Genomic DNA, 23,654 nt, shown 5'->3' on the forward strand with positions numbered 1-23,654 from the left:
CTCTGGCGGGCCCACACCCATGCACTGGCCTCTGGCGGGCCCACACCCATGCACTGGCCTCTGGCGGGCCCACACCCATGCACTGGCCTCTGGCGGGCCCACACCCATGCACTGGCCTCTGGCGGGCCCACACCCATGCACTGGCCTCTGGCGGGCCCACACCCATGCACTGGCCTCTGTCAGGCCCACACCAATGCACTGGCCTCTGTCGGGCCCACACCAATGCACTGGCCTCTGGCGGGCCCACACCCATGCACTGGCCTCTGGCGGGCCCACACCCATGCACTGGCCTCTGGCGGGCCCACACCCATGCACTGGCCTCTGGCGGGCCCACACCCATGCACTGGCCTCTGGCGGGCCCACACCCATGCACTGGCCTCTGGCGGGCCCACACCCATGCACTGGCCTCTGGCGGGCCCACACCCATGCACTGGCCTCTGGCGGGCCCACACCCATGCACTGGCCTCTGGCGGGCCCACACCCATGCACTGGCCTCTGGCGGGCCCACACCCAAGCACTGGCCTCTGGCGGGCCCACACTCATGCACTGGCCACGGCTTTGCATGTGCACTGTGGTAGAGTTCAGGTCGCTGTTCTTTTGGGTGCACTATGGTAGATATAAAAAATATGTGTGGATATCCTGCGCCTATGAACAATTGCAGCAGCTAAGTGAACCAGGTAAATCTCCAATACCTAAATCTTGTAAAATTGGCAATATAAGGTCCACAGCGCTAAGTGTAAAAATTGAACACCTTTATTGATACAAGTTAATGTTGGCATTGATCTTAAGCTAACTTATAGCACCTTCCCCTTTAAACACTCCTGTCATACACAAACACTTCACACAATATCACTGCAGTGAGCATTCGCACAAAAATGTAAAAAAAGGGATCCCAGTAAATGTAGCCTTGATCTTTTACTGGGATCCCTTTTTTTACATTTTTGTGAGAATGCTCACTGCAGTGATATTGTGTGAAGTGTTTGTGTATGACAGGAGTGTTTAAAGGGGGAGGTGCTATAAGTTAGCTTAAGATCAATGCCAACATTAACTTGTATCAATAAAGGTGTTCAATTTTTACACTTAGCGCTGTGGACCTTATATTGACAATTTTGCATTATGGTAGAGTTCAGGTCACTATCCTTTTGGGTGCACTATGGTACAGTTTGGGTTACTGTCCTGTGGGTACACTATGATAGAGTTCAGGTTATTTGTACTGTAGTAGAGATCAGGTCCTGGCACCTTATGTGCATTTAACTATATGAGGTAAAGTCGGTGACTAAGTTCGTAAATTGAAATGTCTGCCTGCCAAAGCCCTTGCTTGACTTTGGCCTGTCTCTGATTTTGTCTGCTTTTTGATTGTGGTCTGACATCCTAGCTACAGGATCTCATAGTAATGAGTCTTGGAAGGCTTAATGATGAATGCCTGGACTACCCCTTGTCAAATCTTTAACTGGCTACATTGATTTGTCACAGTCTGCACCATTATAAGGGCTTGTTTACACCTAGAGCGTTTTTGCCTTTTTTTTTCAAGCATCGGTGATTTTGAATATTGCCCTAAAAAGCTTGTGCAATGATTCCATATGAGAGTGTTCTCATCTGAGAATTTCAGATCCGCTCAGCAAAGCGCTGCCTGTACCATTTTCTGAGCGTTTTTGTTCAATAGAAGGTTTAGGGAAATTGGAAAGCACTTGAAAAATCACTGTATACAGCGATTTCCCCAGCGCTTTGATGAATAAATACATTGTATTTTATTCATTTCTGGGTCGAAGAGTTCACTTCCTGACTTGCATCAGGAAGTGATAAAAGCCAAATCGCTCTGCAAAAGCGCTTAGAAAATCGCTTAAACCGCAGCGCGCCCCCGAACGCCGAAAGGGGGGAAAAAATTGCTCACAAATGTGAACAAAGCTCAAGTGAAAGTTTTATAGTATCTCCTATGTGACTTGCAGCTTCAATGCTGAAAGTGTGACTGAACCATTTAAATGGAGCTCCGCTCATCCCAGCTAAAGGCCCATATGCAATTCCACTTTTCTCCTGAGTTTTCTCCTAGGAGATAATTTTTCATCTTCTATTTAAAATCCTTTTCCAGCACTTTTCAACTGAAAAAGTACTGAAAAGTAAGTGCAAAAGTACTATCAAAATTATTTTGAGTATTTTCTTGCTGGTTGCTTAGCAGGCATTTTATTGACAAATTTAAAAATATCACCTAGGAGAAAACTCAGGTGAAAAAGTGAATTGCATATGGCCCAAAGTGTCTAAATTTATCTCATTGGATATACTTTTTTGTGTTTGGAATACAGTATATAGTGCTTGGTAACTCTTGGGGAGAAAAATGTAATACTTCACTATAAATATCAGAGAGAGCTTGGGGCCCCGCGGCCCCCCGGTTGTATGGGGGCACAGGGAGGCCTCCCCGTGGCGCTCCTGGATATTGCTAATGCAGCATGAACTAATTCCCGCAGGGCAACCGCTTTGTGGTATTGTTTTTTGACCCTGCATTATTTGGCATGTGAAAGCAAATGCATATTTGCATGAGCAATGCTTCATGATAAGCCAATTAGGCCAAATTTGCAAAGCCAGATTTGTTAGGGTTAAACTTGATGTTTGATGCACGCATACATTTCTTGTAGTAAGTGTATAAATATATATCACTAGCTGAAGACTTGGCGTTGCCCGGGTATGTATGTGGTGGTTGTTGGGTCCAACTTCTTTTTCTAACCTTAACACACAGTAACTCCGTGACCAGGTTTGTGAGCTTTTGGGGTCCTTGGCATCAATGTGAGAATGAAAGCAGTTTAAATATTCCCATTGAAATCAAGCAAACAATTTGATTGGCTGTTTGTCCCTGTAACAGTTTCCCGTTTTGTTTTTATTGGTCCCACCCACTTTTCCTATCCTTGACTCATAGTCACTCAATGACGAAGTTTGTGAGCTTTGGGGTCCTTTGCATCAATAATGTGATAATGGAAGCAGTTTATCACTCAAATGATTTGCTGTTTGTGGCTTTGCCCTCCTTAGTGAATTTGGACCCCAGTCACCCAATGACCGACTGTAGCAGGTTTGAGGCCTCTGCCATTAGCAGTGTAAGAATGGCAGTAATTGAAATATTCCCCTTCAAAACAAATAAGTGAATTTTGATTGGCTGTTGTATGCTCCACCCACTTTCCTGAATATTAATCCCAGTCGCTCAGTGAGCAAGTGTGCCAAGTTTGACAGCCCTGCCATTACTAGTGAATGGCTACAGATTACATTTTGCCATGTAATTTAACTGTTTTATGCTCCACCCACTTTCCCTGAGTTTTTCACTTCAGTCACCAAGTGACCAGTTGTGCCAAGTTTGGGGACACTGGCTTTATTACTGTAAGAATTGCAGCCTTTAAAATGTTTCCCTTTGGAGTGAATGTGTGAAATCTGATTGACTGTTTGTGGTTGCAGGTGTGCAGAGGGCGGGAGGGGGTGGGGGGTGGTGTGAGACCCCCAGAACATACCATCCCAGGTAGCTGTGGCGTAGTAATAGTAGTTGCAGAGGTTGCGACTGCATCAGGGTCCCTGGGCCAGAGGGGCCCCAAGAGGGCCCACCCTCAACCACAGTATTAGCTCTTTATGGGTTCTGTGCTGATAATATTCACTTCTATAAGTGTTTTGAATATTAGTGATCAGTAATACACTTTTTCCCATCCCTTTCTTGCACCTCTGACACTGTGGTTGTCTTTTATTGGTTTTGGTGTGTCGTATCAATTGTTATGTATGTTTTTAGGGGGCCCCAATGTAAAACTTGCACTGGGGCCCACAGCTTCTTCGCTTCGCCACTGCGCCAGGTAGTAAGTAATCTGTATACTAAGTTTCATTAAAATTGGTCAAGACATTTTCGAGTGACGCACGCACAGCACACAATTTTATATAGAGAGATTTGAGTTGATGGATTTGATATCAAAATCCAGTAAGGCTATGTTAGGTCTCAGGCCTGGAATGCACAAGCAAGGTTAATCACTTAAAGAGCCTATTCAGTCATAAATAATTACACATTCTATAGTTGGAACTACCTGCAAGGTCTCTCTTTTTTCCAGCTCAATCCTCAAGCCTCGTGTCTGCTGACTTCTGGTGTGTAGCCCCGCTCCCTTGCAAAAAAGAGTACCATGGTACTCCTCTATCCAAGATAAAGTGCAACAGAAACGTCCCATCCCTTTCCTGAAAGAGGGCGGGGTTACGTGTCGGAAGCCAGCGAATACCGGCTCAGGGAGTGAGTTGGAAGAAACAGGTCTATGGAATGTATAATTATGACTGAATAGTCTCTTTAAGACAAAAAGCATTAACTCTTTTTATTGTCAAAGGTCCAACTTAAAATCTGTGTAACGCATAAGAAGAAAATGCCTGCAAGGAGTGAAATATTTTTTTTTTCATGCTATTAATCTCCTTCATTTAGCCCAGGTCTTATGCACCCATCCACACTGTCTACTTATAGGAATAATCTCGCTTTGTGCCCCGGTACAGGGTAGCCTATAGCCGTACCACCAGTGTGGCATTATTGAAACGTTGCAATGTTTCATCATTCTTTTGAACAAAAATAAAATTATACTTTTTTTTCTTTTTTTGACTCCCCACAGGCCAACTTAAAGGATATGTCCAAGCAAAAAAAAATGTACTTACCTGGGGCTTCCTCCAGCCCGTGGCAGCCGTCCTGTGCCCTTGCCGCAACTCCGATGGCTCCCGGTCTCTTCCGCTGCACTTGTGATCCGTTTAGAGGATCTTGCAGAATGGACAGTAGAGAATGGATCCGTAGGTTGACATTGGATCCATTCGCATTTGTTCCCTTTTTATCCGGGAATAGGCAGTTTTTTAGCGCTAATGTGAACCGGCCTAACAGGACCAATATGGAAGTACAGAGGACCTGGATCTATATAGAGGCAGGCGGCCACAGTGTACAACTATATCCATGGCTGCAGAAGGAGAAGAGGAGCCAGTCTATCAGTAAGAGCACAGCGGCAGGATCAGGTGCGATCAGAGTATACTAAAGTGTAGTGTAGTGTAGCTTAGTTAGTGTGGCAGCAGGGGGTAGTGTAGTGTAGCCAAGGACTGGCTTTTGAGTACTCAAGTACTGGAATTCGTAATTCTAATGAAGATTAATTAATGCACCTGTGACTGAGGGATGGGGGGTTAGCTTACCCAGAAGCCCGTGGAACCTATATGTGTCACCGATGTAATACGCGACCTATGGAGCGTGTTCCATCACTCAGTACCGCACTTCGCACTTCCGCTGGAAGGAAGACGTGAACGTGCAGTAGTGAGTGGTGGAATGCGTCCCATAGGTCACAGATTACAGCACATAGGATCCCCGTACTTCTGGATAAGTTAACCCCCCCATCCTGCGTTCAATTAATCTTCATTAGAATTTCGAATTCGAGTACTTCAGTACTCAAAAGCCCATCCCTGAGTGTAGCTTAGCTGGTGGGGCAGCAGGGGTTAGTGTAGTGTAGTGCAGTGTAACTAGTGTTAGTGTAGTGTAGCTTAGAGACAGATTGGAGGGGGGTCTATAAGATGCCCCTTCACTATAGACTTTCCAGGTTTAGTATTTTTTTTTTCTGATTTTTGCCCTCTAAATTTTGGTGTGTTTTATAGTCTGGAGTGATTTCTATTCTGAAAAATATGGTGTTCAGGTTTCTAGAATTATCTTATTTCCATATTCTCTTGATAAAATATGTATCTTAAGACATTCATCCTATAGAAGAACAGTTCATATCTACCATTAAACATACAGAATAGAGATCGGGACCCTGAAATTAAACCTAGCTTAACCCTTTAAATGTATTTATTAATATTGTATCCCAGATCTCCTCTTCTTTCTAATAAATAATTTAGTTCAAAGAAGCTCATTGATTTTTGTCATTATTCATTATGATCCAATCAAAAGTCAGCACCCTGCGTGGTGCCATACACAAAATAATTTATTAGCGTCCCTCGTTACAATTAAAAGAAGGGAAGATGAGCCTCGGTGCCTGTGGAGTAATCCACGCATGATCCCTGTGTGATTAGTAGAATGGAAATGCTGCATGTCATTTGATTTTGCAGCATTTGGATGTGTTTAGCTGAAACGGCTCATCCATCTGTTCCCCACGCCTGTCTGCTATGAGGGATGGAAGGCACCAGGAGGCAATTGATCAAAATGTATCTGCAGAAATCCTGCCTATGGTTTGATAAACTGAGCAAATTGACCCCTCTCCTGCCTCACATAAATGTGACCTCATGAAATATAGCTGACTGCTTCCAATTTCTTTAGCAATTTATTACTCAAAAATGGCCAAACTCTGTAGTTCGATAAGAGCTGTACTAAGTCTAACTCTTATAGGAAGAAGGTCAGTATTGTTCACTTTTAGCTTCGGATAAGGTGGTGAAAGGTGAGAACCATTGTCGGGTAGTTATTTTATGTCTGTCGTAGAGATTTGCTTTTATGTCCTGCTTCCGACACCTGTCACTAAGCAAGAAGTCTGAGAAAATCTCCCATACAGCAAAAATGTGTCCCCATTGGTAAGATATCTCCTCGTTTCCTGCCCTGGCAATACATTTCTCTGTGACAGAAAATAACTCCAATAGGGAAGAGGTAGAAAAAGATTCCTGAAGCTCTAACCCATCCCTACAAATAGATAAATGTGGATTTTAAACACCAGTTCATTTTTTTTAAATACTGAACAGTGAGGAAAGGGGCTGAACACTATTGGGGAAGGTTATCATATGCTGACACCATTATACCAAATATTTATCCATCATTTCCTCTCCCTGAGACCACCTTGGAACTTTGTGTCGTTTACAGCATATGACAATTTGTAGTCTTGGGAGCAGGAAATGAGGGATAGCAATAAAAACTAGTAAGAGATTCTAACCTTTCCCCACTAGGAAAAAATGCTTTTTTTGCTTTCTTTGGCAGCCGAAGATTCTGACCCCTTACCACACTACCCGTTTTTTTCCCCTCAAATTTGGTTTTAAAGCTGAACTCAATGAAATGTAAGTCAAGTCATGCCTTCTGATATTGCCTGTCTTTCCATGCCGTCACTTTTTGTTTGTTTGTTCGTGGACCCTTTAGGGGCAGCCATTGGCTTTCCTAGTCTATGGCACCTCCCTTCGAGTTTGTCCTTCAGGTTTGTTAGTTTCAACTTTGTCTCCTAATTGGATCCTATGCACAGTGAAGAAAGCGTGGTTCTATACCTACCATAATATTTTTAGAGCATGTTTAGATGCTACATTATCAATTCAAATTTTGTTCTATTTATGCTTCATGACTTATACTGCGGTGTTTGGTAGCATATAAATCATACAAAATAGTCATTATACAGTATGGCTTGACGTTGGGAAAAGAGGAGTTTAGATCCCCAAAAGACTTGAGCACTCACTACGTAGGTGTGTGTATGTTCAATTTCCATATCTTCTTTGGCTAGTAATTCTTCAGCTTTTCATATTGCTTCGTCCTGATGTTGCCAACGACTTTGTACTTATACATCCCATCATTGGTCACTGGCGCATTCAGCCGGGGGTTACTGATGTCTGGAATACCCCCTTGAGACTCCTGTACCTTTAAAAAAAAATTCCCTGAAATCACTGAAGCAGGCAAGCTGGTAAATATACAGAGGCTTGCCTCCTGCGGGGTCTGTGGGAAAAACTCAGCTCTCTCAACATTGTAAAGACTGCATGTGGACAGCTGCATAAGGTATTTCACAGGTTGAAAAGTTTTTGACAGTCTCTAAACTTAAGGAGGGCTGCCTGCAGCTTGTGTGAGAGGCTGGCAGGGACAGGAGACACATTACAGGAAAGTAGCCTCTGTGTGATGTGGGACTGCAATACAGATACGCTCTCTGCTCTATCTCAGTCTCTCCACTCCTCTCTCCCTCATTCACTCTTGTTTTCCCCCTTCCCCTAGTGCTGGCTGGATGTGTCCGTGCTGCCATGAATTGCACCTTTGTGACAAAAAGTGTGTCTTCTGATATGAACATTACATGTGGAGATATGTTTGCTTTCTATGCTGTGTTGTAAAGTTAGGTGTTAACCTTCTGCCGACCGCGTCACGCCGATGGGCGTGGCAGCCCCAGGACCGCCTAACGCCGATCGGCGTAAAGTCCTGGGGCTCTGTTTTGCAGGAGATCTCGCGCAGGATGCGCGCGCATCTCCTGCTTGGGGGGCGGAGCTCCACCCCCTCTTCAGTCTCCAAGCGGCGATTGCCGCTCGGGAGACTGTTAGACGGCGATCACGCCATCTATTTACTCTGTGCAGCACTGCGATCAGCAGCAGCGCTGCACTGGGAACAAGAGAGCGATCGGCTCTCATAGGCAGAAGCCTATGACAGCCGATCGCCATAATTGGCTGGCTGTAGGGAGGGAGGGAGGGAGAGAGGGATGAAAATTAAAGAAACAGTTTTTTTAAAATAATAGCAATAACAATAATATTTATTTAAAAATAAATAAACATGGGGGGAGCGATCAGACCCCACCAACAGAGAGCTCTGTTGGTGGTGAGAAAAGGGGGGGGGGGGGGGGAATCACTTGTGTGCTGTGTTGTGCGGATCTGCAGCTTAGTCTTGAAGCTGCAGTGGCACATATTACTAAAAATGGCCTGGTCACTAGGGGGGTTGAGCACTGCAGTCCTCAAGTGGTTAAAATGCCCAGCACACCTGCAGTCCTCAAGTGGTTAAAATGCCCAGCACACCTGCAAGGGTTTGTTTGTCTATTCATTGCTGAAGATACTATTTAGATGACAGTTGGTATTGGTATTGCTTTAGGGCTCATTCACACTATGTGCAGTGAGTCATAACAGACAACACCACACATAATGCCTGCAATGCAGGTAGCATGAAATTCTATAGACTTGTATGTTACCATTCACACTACAGTTTGCGTTCCCATGTGCTGCGCTGTAACTTAGCCAGGAACATCATCGCACACGACGTATGCATTGTCATGCATTTTTTTTTTAATAGAATAGAAGCTGCCGACTTATGTGATTTAGCACATTGCAATACATGTATGAAATTGCGTTCGTGCATGTGTTTCCTAGTGTGGATGAGCCCTTTGTAAAAGGAACAGCTTGTAACCAGTTTTTACAAAACTTTTAAAGTGATACAGAGGAACAGGCCTTTTTGTGCCAAATTCTTTTGTCCCTTTTCAAGCCTTGGGACTGATGTACTGATCTATATACTGACAATATATGTACCCTTCTACTGGAATTGGTTTGTGAGACTTGAAATTTGTTTCTATCCTCTGAATTGATATGTAGCTTATTTACAGATGCTAATGTTATTATTATTTTGTATTTATTTAGCGCCGACATCTTCTGTAGATGCATATATCCCTGCATCATATGGCTATCACTTGCGCTATGTGACACTATGTGGCATATTCCACTGAATTGTCTAAACTAAGTCTATCTCCCGATCCTCTGTTGGGGAGTTGTTCCAGCGCTGTCCCCCGGTCAAATTTGCTGCTCCCAGAAGCCTCAGAAACATTTGTGTCCTTGAGTACTTCGAAAGAAAGGCAGTTCCATAATACGCCAGTACACTTTTGTGCATGGGCAGTATGGAGCCACCTGTCTTCGGAAGCACTTGGGGATAAGTGCCTCTGGACCTTTCAGGAATCCCCCCCCCCCCCCTTAAACATCCTGTGTTTGCCCCTGGTGTTGTCTTCTGGTCCTTGTCTACAACCATGATTGGCCAGCACCTGTCTGTTCATCTAGAAATGGTAGTCCCACTGGACTTCAGCCTTGTTACTTTTGATGATCTTCCGTGGATGCCATTTTGTCTGTGATTCTGTACTATGAACGTTAAGTCTGCAATGCCATTTATGGTGATTTGGTAATTACCTGGTTAGAGTTGCTATTCACTGGACATATGGATAAGGGTTGTCGAATTCCCCTACTGGCATACTCACAGGTTTACCAGTTATATGATTAATGGTGCTCCACGGAAACTTAGAAGGTAAACCAACACCTGCCTTCTCTTTTAAACAGTTTTTAATTGTTCTATAGTGTTTAGCCACCTCCAGCTAGTAGTTCCACACTTATTTGTAGACTGTTTGCATCTGCAGATGTTCTTGCACATGATGCCAGCTATTTTGTTGTGCTGTTCAGTATATGCTGTAAATGTTGAAATTAACAAGACATTTTAGCGTGGAGTGATATGGGGACTTCACAGACACTATTCTCCCTCCTCTTGTGATCTGCAAAGGATTCTGGGTTCCAGGAACTTGGCTATATTTATTCTATAGAGTACCATTGATGCATGTGTAGTTTTCCTTCAAACAACCTTTACATTTATATTGTGTTACTATCAAAACAAAGTAGAATAACGGTTTAATAATTAAACACATGTATAGCAGATAAATATTTCACATTATCCACCTTCCTCTGGATCAACAGGGATATGTGAGGGAGCAGGCTCGTGTTGTACTTTGTTCTCTGGTTGAACTCGATGGATGTATGTCTTTTTTCAACTCAAATAACTATGTAACTATGTAACATTTTACTGGAGATTTTTTTGAGCATTCACAGAATTTTCAGGTATTGTGTTCTCTGGCATGAACACTGGGCCAGGGGCGTAGCAATAGGGGGTGCAGAGGTAGCGACCGCATCGGGGCCCTTGGGTCAGAGGGGCCCCGAAGGGCCCTTCCTCAACTACAGTTTTAGCTCTCTATTGGTCCTATGCTCAAAATAATCACTTCTATAGATACTTTGAATAGCAGTGATCATTAACAAGCTGTTCCCCATCTCCTTCTTGCACCTCTGACTCTGTAGTTGCCATTAGCAGGTTTTGGTGCGCCGTATCAATTGTTACGTATAGTGTGCTTGGGGGGCCCCATTGTAAAACTTTCACCGGGGCCCACAGCTCCTTAGCTACGCCACTGCACTGGGCTGCACTGTATCTCCTAACACTACCTGCCATTTATTAAAAAATGCCTCCAGGCCGAGCAAGCTAATTTCAGCCCGTACTTGGCTGCACACACCTACAAACACTTGCTTTAAGTTGGACATTGCTAATCCTTCATTTGTTTCTTTAGTCTTAGTCAGCTTTTGTTGGCACAAAATGTTGTCAAATAATTACATAGTGATTTAAACCCACTTGGGTTTGATGTATGTCCAAACAAACCATTCCATTACATTATTAAATATACAGGGAATAACTGACTCTGAAAATAGAATATTACAAAGTTAGAATAGCTTCATGATAAATATATACAGTATAAATGTACTATTTAAAGTGACCAATTCCTCAAGTTATCAGAGATAAAAGCCCTTCATTTCACTATTTTTCCTATGTTTTCTCCTAGGTGATAATTTTACACCTTATCAAGAACATGCTTTTTAAGCCACCGACAGCTAGCAATAAAATACTCCATCTTTTTGACAGTACTTTTCACCTACTTTTTGGTTCTTTTTTTCAATTGCAGAGTGCTGGAAAGCCATTTTAATTGTAATTCAAATCATAGGCTTTCCCCTAGGAGAAAACCTACGATAAAAGAGAATTTAATAAGGGCCAAAGGGGTTGATTGACAAAAGAACGGTAACCTTGCCCGGCCACCGGGTGCAACGTTACTGACCTGTACTCCAAAATAGTAATGCTCATTGTGCAGATAGCATAGCAAGGTGTGTATACATGCAGCTAGTGCTATGCTACTTCCTAACGCGTGGTACACTGTTTACATGCCTTGCTATGGTAACTCTACTATTGTGCTATTAGTGCAATGAGCATTACTATTTAAGTGAACCTGAGATGGTTCACTAGTGCTAATTTATACTTACCTGGGGCTTCTTCCAGCCTCATGAGCATTGTGGCCTCCCTCGCCATCATCCTCAGCCCCTCCGTTAAGCCACTATGACTCCTGGTAATCCGGGCAGTCGTGGCCTTCTGCGCATGCACAGTGCAGCCACGCGGGTACCCCTGTTTGCGCTCCCATCCTCTGGAAGGCTCCCGAGATGGAAGCGTGGCGGGAACACGCAACCAAGCCACGCATTCACATGAGACTTCGACTGGTAGCTACTGACTGGATTACCGGCAGTCGTATCACCAGAGCGGATGGGACAAGAAAGCCACGGCATTCACAGGGCTGGAGGAAGCCACAGGTAAGTATCGGTGTCAGTGTACCATCTCTGGTACACTTTAGTACAGGCCGGTAACATTGCTGCCTGGTTGAATTCTTTTTATAACCACACTAAATTTATAAAAACAGGAGAAAATTTAGTAGAGAACTAGTCATATATTCAGCTTGTTCTGCACTGTAGGTGTAAGTCAGCACTGACTGGTTGACCGAATAAATTCTCTTTTATCTTTGGTCCGCTTCAAATCATTTGCCATCATCACACACAACAGAGTATCATTTTATTTATTTATTTTTTTATACACCACTTATGTGTGAAATCTCCATTTTGTATGTTTGCAATACCTTACCTGCCACAACGTGTTAGTTGAGGTATAATCTGACGTAGCGCATTGATGGCTTTTAATTAACCTGCAAATACTGTTAAGAAAACGCCTAATTAAAAACAAACAACATAAACCTCAACATCTTTTAAACCCAGCAAATGAAAAAAATCATAATAAAACCGAAACGGGTGCCATGTTTCCGGCATGGCATAATTGTAGGCATTTATCAGTAAATGAAGCGGAATATGCAAATGGAAATGTCAGTAGCACACATGGCTTCACCCTGCTCTGGGTAAAGCTCTATTCATTAAAGAAAATATGAGGAATGGCTCTCAGGTGGATCCTGGAATAAATAAAATAGTTTAACACAACACATGTTGTAGATTAACGCGCTGTGTAATTCATTTATCTTGTGAGGCAGCTGCCATGCCTTCTGCCCTCACTTACCCATACTGCTATTCACCAATCATACTTTATAGCTGCCATTACGTTCCCTGGCACAGAAGAGGCTGACTGGATGTGACTTGCCTCATGGAAAGAAACAGAGTATTGATGGCAGATAGCGCCATTAGGCCAGGCTAGTCTGTTTCCCTGTAAATGTGAGATGTGAACGCAGCTCTGCTGTATGTAATCACAGGCCGTCTTCAAGGAGAATTTCAGTCTAGATAAAAGCACAAGGAAAATAACAGGTTATACACACATCTATGTGCTGAAGGTTACAAATCCAATTCCAATAAGTGTGCAGGTTACTAATTAGAGCTGTTCTGAGTGGAAAGGGTAACACTAGTAATAGTTTGGGGCACCAGATGATTGACCCAGATTGCCAGTTCTGAAAACCAAAATATCCAGTCTGTGGGTACCATAAAGGTGGCAATACACAGTGCAATGTTTTTTGTTTTGTTAAAAACGTTGAACAAATTTCCTACAAAATCAATCAATATTTGTTGATTAAAAATATTTATACAGCCAGTGTAGCCAGGTATAGGTGCCCCCAGTATTGGTAGCTAGGTACACTTGCCCCCAGTATAGGTTAGCTAGGTACAGTTGCTCCCAGTATAGGATGGCCAGGCACTTTCTTCACTTCGTTTCTGCCTGTTGCTGCCCCCAGACTTTTGCTGCCTGAGGAAGTCGCCTTGCTTGGCATCATGGGCAGAACAGGCCTGATCACTGAACACAAACTAAAATTGAGCTGCGCAATCGCTGGCGTTGGTGATTTGTAATTGTGATTGCTAGTGGAAAAGGGCCCTAAGAAGGAAACGTTATATGCTCTCAGGAGAGGATGGAAATCCTCTGCTCCTTTTTGTGTGGAGCAAGACTTTTAAGGACCAGGGGTGTTTTGCAGGATCTGTGCTGCGTGGGCTCTCCAACCCGCAGCACAGATCAGGATTATGCCAGGGCGATCAGACTTACTTTTTCCCCACTAGGGGGATGTCCTGCTGGGGGGGGGGTCTGATCACCGCCGGCTTGCTGCACTTTGCGGGGGGGCTCTTCAAAGCCTCCTCCGCATCGTTTTCGGTGCTCCCTGCCTTCCCGTCCCTCTCTTTCCCTCCATGGGCTGCGCAGGACGGATATCCGTCCTGCGCATTGAAGGATGGGCTTCAGCCTATCGTATGCCAGTGATCCCCGGCCAATCAGAGGCCGGGGATCGCCGATCTGCCTTACGGCGCTGCTGCGCAGCAGCGCCGTATGATGTAAACAGCAGGGATTTCTTCCCCGCGTGTTAACATTTTGCCGGCGAGCCACGATCGGCGGCTCTCCGGCTGTTCATGGAGACACCCTCCGTGAACTGACATGGAAAGGCCATGGAAAACCACTTAAGACCTGTCGACACCTATCAGCGTTAGGCGGTCGTTAAGTGGTTTGGGCTCAGTGTTATTCTAATTATACTGTACTTTATTAATGGTTCAATAAAGGGGTGTATGGTCATTTTAACAACTTAATGGGCACTGCTAAATGGCACAAAAATGGAGGCTTAAATAGAAGAAAAACGAAATGGCAGTTTCTAATAATGTGCTAATTAAGCTATAATTTTTTTAGATCTGTTCTGTATTGATTGTTGAAAGTCTTGTGGATTTCCAGAACAATATTCTGCCTTTAAAGGGACACTTAAGTCAAACAAAAAAAATGAGTTTTACTCACCTGGGGCTTCCAATAGCCCCCTGCAGCTGTCCGGTGCCCTCGCCATCTCCCTCCGATCCTCCTGGCCCCGCCGGCAGCCACTTCCTGTTTCGGTGACAGGAGCTGACAGGCTGGGGACGCGAGTGATTCTTCGCGTTCCCAGACACATTAGCACCCTCTATGCTGCTATATGGTATATGATATATGCTATAGCAGCATAGATGGCGCTATTGTGGCCAGGAACGCGAAGAATCACTCGCGTCCCCAGCCTGTCAGCTCCTGTCACCGAAACAGGAAGTGGCTGCCGGCGGGGCCAGGAGGATCGGAGGGAGATGGCGAGGGCACCGGACAGCTGCAGGGGGCTATTGGAAGCCCCAGGTGAGTAAAACTCATTTTTTTTGTTTGACTTAAGTGTCCCTTTAAAGGCAGAATATTGTTCTGGCGGGGCCAGGAGGATCGGAGGGAGACGGCGAGGGGCACCGGACAGCTGCAGCGGGCTATTGGAAGCCCCAGGTGAGTAAAACTCATTTTTTTTGTTTGACTTAAGTGTCCTTTTAAGGACCCAGGCTGTTCCTATATATATCCTGTTATTGGAGCCTGCGACAATCTTCCTATTCACAAGACTGGAGGGAGAAAAAAAGGCGTCTGCGTGGTTTTCCTACCGACACTCTGGTTTCCTCCCACATCCCAAAAACCTGCAGATAAGTTAATTGGCATCCCCCTAAATTGGCCCTAGACTGATACATACATTACTTAATACATACATATGACTGGTAAGGATTAGAGGGAGAGAGGGGCAGTTAGTGACAATACACTCTGTACAGCGCTCTGGAAGATGTCGGTGCTGTATAAATACTAAATAATTATAATAATAATAAATCCATGCCATTACATGAGCACAGTATTGTATTTAATTATCTGATTTACATTCACACTTTTTATATTACTTGTATAAGAAACTTTTAAGAAACAATTGATGTAAGTGCTTTTCGTCAATCTCCTTGCATGCCTTTATAAATTACTCTGTACGTGAGAACATCATTTCTATTCTAAGTTAGAAGCATTATTTGCAAAAAACCTGCACCTTGTAATGCTATATGAAATGTAATACCAATGCATTGTGATTGACTATAATTGAGCAATTCCAGTTGTAATTCTATTATGTGCCCTAAATAGGAATCCTGGGTTGCGGTTGCTAGGATACCAAGCCAGGGAAATCCCTTTCTATTTTCTGTTTTTAACATTAGTGCTATATATTGTCAGTCACCAAAATAGCATGTCATCCTCTGAGCAGAGCTGATCTGTGCTATTCATCCTGGCAAGCCACAAACAGTTTGGCATCCTAGAAATAAAGCCCCTCTCAAACAGTGGCTTGCCTTGGAGTTATTTTCTAGAGATAATGGTGGTGTTACACATTATTGGCGTATTGATTCTGGCCAATACTAATCCACTGTTCTGACAAAACATTAGACAATTTAAAGGGACAGCTGTACCAGCAGTGTGTATCATTAAGTTTTATTTTCTGGTACAGAAAAAAAAAAATTAGCATAGAAAACTTGAGGAAGAACTCCAGGCTCCTCGAAAATCCTTCATATAGGTCTGAAATCTCCCCTGCTTAGGTGTTTTTTTAAAACTTCAAATAAAAAAACTTGGAAACCCCCTCAGATAGCATTGAATACCCTGATGCCATTATTGAATTCCCCTGCGCTAGACTAGCAATTATGCTATCAACAGGGTTTTATGCTGCCTCCTGCTCACTTTTGTCAGAACTTCTGCTTGATAATTTAATTTCTTTTTAAAGCGAACCCGAGGTGAGAGGGATATGGATGCTGACATGTTTATTTCCTTTTAAAGTGGACTTGAACTCAGAACTCCTCTCTGCTCTAAAAAATACACAACAGCATAATAACCTTTAAACAAAAAAACATGTATTTGTTACAGCCGATACAAATCCTAAAATAAATTTGCAGTTTCTATTTCCTAAATCATGGAAGCAGACACATTGTTTACAGCCTGGGCTTTCAAATGGGCTTATCTGCCATAGGCAGTGATTGTGACACAGGGGAGGATCAAATTACAACTTGTGATTAGTCACAAATAAGGGAGGGGGAATTAAACTGGCTAAACTCACTAAATACATTCAGGGTTCATTTCTCTACGTTTTCCCTCTGTCCTGTGCAAGAGTTCAGGTCCACTTTAAATAATGCACATTGCCTGGCTGTCCTGCTGATCCTCTGCCTCTAATACGTTTAGCCATAGACCCTAAACAAGACAATATTAGCTGCATGCTTGTTTCAGGTGTGTGATTTAGACCCTACTGACCAGAATGATAAGCAGGACTGCCAGGCAGCTGGTATTGATTAAAAGGAAATAAATATGGCAGCTTCCATAGTCCTCACACCCTGGGTTCCTTTTAACCTTCCTGGCGGTAAGCCCGAGCTGAGCTCGGGCTATGCCGCGCAGGAAGATATCTCAGCCCCTGATGGAGCGATTTGCTCCATTTAAAATGCTGTACGCGCAGCTAGCACTTTGCTAGCCGCGCGTACAGCTTGATCGCCGCCACTCTGCGGCGATCGCCCGTACGCAGCGGCGCAAGAGGGGCCCCCCCCGCCAGAGCCCTGCGCTGCCCGGACCAATGAGTTCCGAGCAGCGCTATGGGCTGGATCGGAGGTGTCTGACGTCAGGACGTCGGCTGACGTCCATGACGTCATTCCGATCGTCGCCATGGCGACAGGAGAAGCCAAACAGGGGAGCGCGTTATATACGCGTTCCCCTGTTTGCTATTGATGCCGGCGACGATCGCACTAGAGGGACACATGCGCCCTCTAGTGGTGTTTCATGTAGCTACCACTCTGGTAGCTTTACATGAAACACAAAAAAAAAAAAAAAAAAAAAAAAGGATTTTTGCCATTTTGGCAAAAAAAATTAACCGCCAGGAGGGTTAAGACTATTCTGAGTAAACTTTAGTAGCTGGTGTTTGTGAGAAGAGGAGTTTTATTTACAATAATACTCAATATAGATGATCAATGAGATGCTAATTTAATGTGTGCAAATGTAATGCAGGCTGTATGTATGCAGCTTAGAACTGAGCCGTTTGAAATTGACAGGAAGTGCATTTAGTTGGGACAACTCAAAGCTGCATACGATTTGTATCAAATTTGCATGCAAACCATTAGTATGATGTGAATATTAAGTAAATCTCCTGACCTGTATCTGCATGATTTCATGTGTTGCACTGTTGGCACAGGAATAGCTGTTTGGACAGTCATATGAATACACAGACAGGAGTGTATGCTGCTAGAACCAAAACGGTGCATGAGAAGGCCAGTAAGCGAAGGTAAGGTCGCATAGACTGTTGCCAAGCGACCCCAGTATGCAAATTAGGGGAATTTTCTTGGACTTTCCTGAGCCCTGCTCAGCCTACCAGAAACATACAGCGCAGGTGCAGGGAGCAGAGTCTAGAAGGGAGTTACTGGCGGGAACTAGTTGGAGTGAGTTGGAGAGCGTGGAGGGAGACGAGAGGACATGAACAGGAGCAGGGTAGGAGCCCAGACCAGCGCAGAGAAAGGCCGTAGCAGTCAGCTGGAAGCTAAGGGGACCCGGCGGCCACAGTAAGGACAACAGTGGTCAACCAGGACACTACCCGGAGCCAGAGCGCAGACCTGGACTAACCTCTACCTAAAGACATGCGCAGTCAGATGAGTATAGGCCTGAGAGCCACATCTAAGCCATAAAGTGTGTACAGTTAGTAGCCAGTGTCCAGTGTCACTTGCTAAAGATGGCAAACTAGAACCTGGAGAGGCCCAGATTGTATCCCTGAGTGGTATTGCTAAAGACTGCCTATGTAAGAGTGCTGTACAGTCACAGAGACTTTGTGCTGAGTATACAGTTACAGTGATTTGCAAAAGTATTCGGCCCCCTTAAAGTTTTCCACATTTTGTCATATAACGGCCACAAACATAAATCAATTTTATTGGAATTCCACATGAAAGATTAATACAAAGTGGTGTACACATGAGAAGTGGAACGAAAATCATACATGATTCCAAACATTTTTTACAAATAAATAACTGCAAAGTGGGGTGTGCGTAATTATTCGGCCCCCTTTGATCTGAGTGCAGTCAGTTGCCCATAGACATTGCCTGATGAGTGCTAATGACTAAATAGAGTGCACCTGTGTGTAATCTAATGTCAGTACAAATACAGCTGCTCTGTGACAGCCTGAGAGGTTGTCTAAAAGAATTGGGAGCAACAACACCATGAAGTCCAAAGAACACACCAGACAGGTCAGGGATAAAGTTCTTGAGAAATGTAAAGCAGGCTTAGGCTACAAAAAGATTTCCAAAGCCTTGGAACATCCCACAGAGCACTGTTCAAGCGATCATTTAGAAATGGAAGGAGTATGGCACAACTGTTAACCTACCAAGACAAGGCCGTCCACCTAAGCTCACAGGCCGAACAAGGAGAGCGCTGATCAGAAATGCAGTCAAGAGGCCCATGGTGACTCTGGACGAGCTGCAGAGATCTACAGCTCAGGTGGGGGAATCTGTCCATAGGACAACTATTAGTCGTGCACTGTACAAAGTTGGCCTTTATGGAAGAGTGGCAAGAAGAAAGCCCCCCCTTTCTGCTGGGGTAAGATTAATATTGTATTGGCTGAGGCTGCAACACAGCTGAGAGGGTAGTAACTTGCACTAGTTTTGAGTCCTGTTGGTTCCCAGTGTAGGGGGCGGATGCGTTCCACTGGCAGGATGTGATGCAAGTGGTCGGAGGAAGTAATTCCCTGCTTTGCCAGATGTTGTCATCAAGGGGCGGAGCTAGGACGCCAGACCCGTGCAGCTGGGGGAATAAATTTAATATGGCAGCGGGGAAGGACACTGCTGTGTAGGAGATGAGGAGTACAGTCGTCTGACAGGTGAAGTAGCATTTTCTTTTTCTCGGTAACCGCTGTTATACTCTGCATTGACTTTGTGGATGTTAGGGAGTCCATGATGTTAACAGGAGGTTTTTTATGGTTTATATTTCAGCATCTCCTTCTGCATGTGCGGTGGCTTGCAGGTAGGAAACAGGGGAGTCATGCATGATTTGTTCTTTCTTTCTTCGTATGATGTATAGTATTATGTATTTAGGTAAGTTTATTGTATTTTCTATTCCAGTATTATTGTCAAGTGACAGCATTTATACCTTGTGCTTCAGTGTTTAAGGGTGGTAATATTATTGCAGGTCAGTCCCTATGTATATATAGTATGCGAGTTATAGTGTAGTGCGTCGTTCATTGGTACTCATGGTGCACCATTACTTTCAGTTATTTCTGAAGAAAGAATGGATAGTTCTACCAGGGATAAAGATCAGCCTATTGGTAATAGGTAAGGCCATAGACCGGTAGGTATCCTGAAGTGATATGTTAATATAGGCAGAGGGTCACAGGGTGAAACTAATACACATGTGTATTATTTTTTCCCAGCCCTCAAGATAAAGCATCGACATCCTCCGCTTCAACACATAGATCATCTTCCAGAGCTAATCAAGGGGCAGAGTCCCAAAGAAGCGCTTAGAAACCGGTTGATGTGCCAGATAAAATATACTGTTGGGCATGTGGGGATAAAACACTCCCTGGGATATTAGTTTGCTCAAATTGTTTTTACTCATTCTCTGTGGAAGAGGAAACCCAGCAGCAGGACTTGCCTACTTTAATAAGGGATATAGTGCAACAATCCCTGGAAGAACGAGCATCAACCTCCACACATGGTGTTCGCCCCCCCTGAGGGAGGTGTTAGTACACCGTTGAGGACGGAGATCTGGAGGAGGATATAGCAATGGGGTTTGATTTTGCACATGTAAATCCCTTTATAAAAATCTGTCAGAGAGGCTATTCAGTGGGAAGACCCGCCGGAACCTCAGGCAAAGAGGATGAAATATTATCCCCATTTAAAAAAGTAATGTCATTTCCAACAATGTAATCAGAGGCAAAGGGTCAATGCCTCATCCATCCTCCACCCCCTTACCTAGTGTGTCCCCCACTACCCACTAGATTGTAAGCTCACAAGGGCAGGGTCATCCTCCTAATGTTTACTGTCTTTGTAACAATATTTGTGCTGCTTGGAACTCTCCTGTACATTTGTTAGTTGTATCTATGTTCCCCTTGTCGTCTTATTGTGCTTTGTAAAGCGCTGCGGAATAAAAAATAATAATAAGTATCAGAATTGTTTAAGGATGAATGGTCTAGGATGGAGAAGAGACCTGCATTGGCCAATCGCTTATCTAAATTGTATCCTATTCAAGGTGATCTAGCAACACAAATAGAGGCTGCACCTCTAGTGGATGCGTCAGTTATGAGGCTAGCACGCCATATCATGCTACTACTGGAGGATTAGTTTAAGGATGCACTTGACAGAAAAATGGATCTAGACCTCAAAAAGGCGTACACAAGTAGCGGAGGGGCGTGTAGGCCCGTTATAGCATTAACGTCTGTTGCAAAAGCTATCAAAGTATGGTCAGATAATCTTGAGGGAGCATTCCAGGCTGACGTTGACAAGCAAACTCTAATTGCGGAGTTAAAGGAGTTTCGAATCGCATCAGATTTTATTGGTGAAGCAGCGTTTGATGTTCTGAGATGCGCGTCCAGAGGTATGTTGTATGACCTGACAGCCAAGAGAGCTATGTGGTTAAAGCCATTGTCTGCTGAACCTAACTCAAAATCCTCTTGGTGCAAGATTCCGTTTGACAGGAAAAACCTTTTTGGAAGTAAAATGGATTTGGCGATCGCTAGAGTTACAGGCGGTAAGTCTGGGTTTCTCCCTCAGGACAGATGACCTAATAGAAGGCAAATGGATAAAAGACCATTCAGACAAAGAATAAGAATTACAAAGCTCAGAGAGAGTCTCAAAATTTTCGTAGACAATGGCAAGGAGCGCAATCAAGCTTGGCAAAATTCAACAAGAACCGTACCCCTTACACTACGCAAGGCACTAAATCATTCTGAGATGAGGCCCGCCCCTCTGGAAGTAGTAGGGGGTCGTCTTCGCAACTACTTTCAGATTTAGGCGGACAAAATAGAAGACTCTTGGGTGTTAGAGACTATAATATTGGGTCATTCATGGCACTTCAAAGAGAGGCCTCCAAATGAACATTTTGTGGCAACAAGAGTTCCAAAGTTGGTAGAAAAAGCATCTATCCTTCAACCGTATATAGAAGGCCTAGTACAGAAGAAAGCAATCAAGCAAGTTCCACAAGCAGAAAGATACAGGGGATTCTATTCACCACTCTTTTTTGTAACCAAAAAATCGGGGGATTTAAGACCGGTGCTGGATTTACGCCTATTAAATATACAAATACAGCAACAAAAATTCAAGATGGAGTCCCTGCAAACCATTATTCCGTCAATCCAGGTGGAAGATTGGTTTCTTTCAGCGGATCTCGAAGATGCGTACCTACACATTCCAATACATGCCCACTTCCAGAAATATTTAAGATTTGCGGTAAAGGAAGAACATTATCAGTTTCAGGTACTGCCGTTTGGAATCTGCACGGCACCAAGAACATTCACAAAGATATTGGTGACATTGATTGCATTACTGAGAGAAAGGAATTTGCGTATTCATCATTACTTAGACGATGTATTGTTAATAGTAAACTCAAAAGACAAGCTATTGCAGCACAGGTCTCTCCTAATACAGGCGTTACAACAGTTTGGTTGGATGATAAATCTAAAGAAGAGCCAGTGAGAGCCGAAACAAATGTTAATTTTCCTGGGGGCACAGATCAACACCAAAAACAACACCATTTCCTTACCGACCATTCCTCAGCGACCATTCCCATGATAAAATGGGCGGCATGGAATATGCGAGTATGTCAAAAGAACTTTCTAGAACAGTGGAATGGTCAAGATTTGAACCAAACTATATACCTGCAGGAAGATATGAAGACGGAGCTGACATGGTGGCTCCTGGAACACAATCTGAGCAGATGTCACAATTTACAGGTGAAGGAGTACTATTAAATGACAACCGATGCAAGTCTTTGGGATTGGGGAGCCCATACAGACAAGGGATATGTGCAGGGAGTATGGTAGGAATCTGTCAACAGTATCCCAGCAAATGTATTAGAAATACGATCAGCGTACAAAGCACTTCGTCACTTCTCATAGAACATTCAGGGCAAACCGGTTGTCCTCAGGATGGCCAACTCAACAGCAATTGCGTACATAAACAACCAGGGAGATACTCAAAGTCGGTCGCTATTGAGGGAAGTGGCGCCAATTATGAAGCTGGCACAGGAGACTGTGACATTACTACAGGCGATTCATATACCAGGAGTGAAGAACGCTCTAGCGGACAAGCTCAGCAGAGAATGGTTCGACAACAATGAGTGGGAATTGAATCAGAGCATATTCAACAAGATCTGCCAGAAGTGGGGCCAGCCATAGGTGGACTTAATGGCGACTCCCTACCAGGGGCGGACTGACAACTCATGGGGCCCCTGGGCAATAGGAGATTATGGGGCCCCCATACCAGTGTTTCCTACGTTATCTTTTTTACAGACTAAGATATAATAATTTACTGACAACAGCTATGTTATACTGATAAAAACCTCGCCGAAAAATGGGTGTGGTCATGCAACAGAATGTGGGCGTGGTCATGTGTAGGGCAAAATATACATGACCTTAGCAGTGGTGTAAAAGGTCTGCCGGGGAAGTTTGAACTCTGCCATAGTGTTTCCACCCAAAATACATGTAATCTGACAGCATTTCACCAAAAATCCATACAATTTGGCAGAGGTTCCTCCAAAATACAGATAATATGGCAGTCGTTCCCCCAAAATAGACGTAATCTGGCAGCAGTGGTTCTCCCAAATACACATAATTTGGCAGCGGCTCCCCAAAATATGCGTAATCTGGCAGCGGATCACCGAAGATACATGTAATCTGGCAGCAGTGGTTCCCCCAAAATACACATAATCTGGAAGCAGTGTTTCCCCCATTACACACAATCTGGCAGCAGTTCCCCAAAAATACAAATAATCTGGCAGCTTCTTCCCAAAATACACTTAATCTGGCAGCAGCAGTTCCCCAAAAATAGTTAATCTGGCAGCAGTTCCCCCAAAATAGCTGCCCCCAGTATAGGTAACCAGGTCAAAAGATATCCCC

The sequence above is a fragment of the Hyperolius riggenbachi genome, chromosome 3 (genome assembly GCF_040937935.1).
Source record: "Hyperolius riggenbachi isolate aHypRig1 chromosome 3, aHypRig1.pri, whole genome shotgun sequence".
NCBI lineage: Eukaryota > Metazoa > Chordata > Amphibia > Anura > Hyperoliidae > Hyperolius > Hyperolius riggenbachi.